The 2,855-nt window shown below is 32.2% G+C and overlaps 1 protein-coding gene across 1 annotated transcript in view; it reads right to left on the reverse strand.

The window, feature by feature from the left end:
* LOC107100967 (mitogen-activated protein kinase kinase kinase 3-like) overlaps positions 1 to 2,855 on the reverse strand; it is a 50,937-nt gene that overhangs the window by 46,889 nt on the left and 1,193 nt on the right. The window lies entirely within an intron of this gene.

Genomic DNA, 2,855 nt, shown 5'->3' on the forward strand with positions numbered 1-2,855 from the left:
TGAGATTAAAGTCAAAATTCTGAGATTAAAGTCAAAATTCTGAGATTAAAATTCAGAATGCTGAGGAAAAAGTCAGAATTTTGATATTCAAGTCAGAATTTTGAGAAAAAAAGTCAGAATTCTGTTGTTTTTCTCCTCACATTATAATGAAATAAATTTTAAAAATCTGTCAAGCTTTTTAAGAAGAAAAAAATTATGGGCCATTTGTTTTAAAGCATCTATTTTATCTCTATTTCAAAATGATGCAATGATGCATCTTGGTGTTGGTATGTCCTGTTTAAATCCAAACAAAAATGCACTAATATGTGTGGATGTAAAGAAAAAGTCAACTGCAGCTGAAACAATTAATCGGATGAATCGTGATTAATCGATTATTGAAATAATCATCAACTAATTTAGCAATCAATTAATCCTTAACTGAAGTATATAGACTCTAAAATATGCTTTGGGCTGACAGAACGACCCACTTAGAGCAGTAGTTATATCAAAATTGTAAAAAATGTATTAAAGATTTTGCATTTAACGCTTTATAGAGCAAGTTACTGTTTTTGGTCACTTCAATGTGCCTTACAAATGAAGATTTATCTCCAGCCATACAGCTAAAATACTACCTGGCAGTGCACGCCACTTTGGCATTTATTGAACTGAATGAGTCCTTGGATGATAATAACCAGCTAATGCAAAGAGTTAAAAAGCTAAATGAAAAGTGATTAAGCCAAGTTAAAAAGTAAACATAAGTGGATGTATCAGCATTAATATCCTAAGCTTATGCAACAAAAAAAGTTTTTGACTCATTTTTTCATGAATTTCTGATAGAATAACTTTAGTTCTTTTTCTTAATATATTAAGGCGAGGGACTGTTTATTTTTACATTGACCTTGATTTTTGTCATCAAAATATACATTTTTTTTAAATGTTGAAAAAGTAATAAGGTCTTACCCTCCAATAACAGTCGTAGCTTGAAACTTTGATTTTAAAAGTATTTCACTGAATGCCCTATAGGGGCATAAGATGAAAAAAAAAAATGTTTGTTTGTCTATATGCTCTATCCAGAACTTCTCAAGTGGAAAAGTTTTAGTTTCACTTGGTTTACTTTTGTAAATAAATCTTTAAGAAACCTTTGGCTATCCAATTATTTATTGATTAATTTAAGAAATTTCCAAAATAAGAGTTATTTGCAGCCCTGCTTCACGAGGCAATGCACATGAAAACATCTGTTATACTGAATCTTTCTATTAGTTATTTACAGTATCTGTCTGATAATTAACAATCAAACCAATAGAGAGGGATGCCTTTTATAAAAACCGAGAGGAAATGTTTTCTTCTTTGTCTTTTGCACTAAACCCTTTAAGTAACCGTTTAAGTGAGTTTTTACGAGGACATAAACATTCCCTCCATATGATTCACAGTAAACTTTGACCACAGGCCTCTGCTCTGTGGGTATCTAGCAAATCAACACGCAGCATAACATATCATGTTACATTCACTGTTATTCCTCTCTGTTAAAAAGAAAATCTTTACTAAACAGATCTTTTTTTTTTAATACGGACTCTACTGAAACATCTCTCCACGCTCTCTGCTTTAGAAAGAAAAAAACACATTCCTAACCAACTCTTTCCATTACTCATCAACATTCGCACCAAGTTAAAACATAAAACACAAAGATCAGTTCTACACCCTTCTGTCAGAGGCGTCTCTGGATTCTAGCACCCATCAAAACAAACCTATTAACTTCATACACCTCTATTTGTAGTGATCAACAGAGGGATTTGTCCTTTCATCTGATCCCCAAATAGTTTTTTTGTTTGCTTGTTTTGTTTTTTTGCCAGAGGCACAGAATTTATATCTGATAGGATTTTCCATTAGAAAGTAGCTACAGCTTTAGGGCTGTTTGTGAGCAAGAAGCATGATAAATTCACCCATTGAATATATTCTATAGATTCATTTTATCAGACTGATTTTTATTCTTTAATAAAGTGTCACATCTGGGATTAATTGTCTCAGGCTGGGCTAAATGAACTAGCACTTCTGGATTAAAAACTTTATAACTCTAAGTTTCCTTCTTTCCAGTAAAAAAAAACAACAAAAAATCTAAGCACTGTAATTTTCCAGATGAACTGTGATCTCTATGCACCAATCAGGCTGATGGATGCTATTCTAAGGTTGTCTTTTGAGGCATTACCTTCTGATTAATAAGAGTTATGCCAAATAGGAATAAACTATAAAAACATGTGATAAATGCTCTTTGAACAAAGTACATGCTTTTAGTCCAACAAAAAAAGGAATGTCCAGATTAATTAACTTAAACATACGGAAGAGGATTAGGGCCACTGGAAAAAAAAAAAAGTTAACTGATTTTTAAATATTATTTCAGTTTAATATGGGAAAAAAGTCAGAATTCTGACTTTAATCTCAGATTTCTGACTTTAATCTCAGAGTTCTGGATCTTACTGTCGATGGCCACCATGAAGAAAGAGATCTGGGAGCACTCAGCTTCACTGACAAAAATATGAGTTGTTTGAGACGGTCAGTAACACATTGGTGGAAAATGATGAAATTAGGTGACTTTTTACATGTCTGAGGGGTCCCTGGTGATGCTATTTCATTAATGGAGGAGCAGAAGGTGATTAAAATAAGAGAACTAGTCTCTAAAACAGACATGGCTACAGGTTGATGCTAACGTGTTTCTTAGCTTTCAGACTTCAGCCAGAATTCTGATAAAAAAAAGTCAGAATTGTGAGAAAAAAAGTCAGAATTCTGAGATTAAAGTCAGAATTCTGAGATTAAAGTCAGAATTCTGACTTTCTTCCTATATTAAACTGAAATATTATTTAAAAATCAGTTAACTTTTTTTC

The sequence above is a fragment of the Cyprinodon variegatus genome, unplaced genomic scaffold (genome assembly GCF_000732505.1).
Source record: "Cyprinodon variegatus isolate N-32 unplaced genomic scaffold, C_variegatus-1.0 Scaffold1037, whole genome shotgun sequence".
NCBI lineage: Eukaryota > Metazoa > Chordata > Actinopteri > Cyprinodontiformes > Cyprinodontidae > Cyprinodon > Cyprinodon variegatus.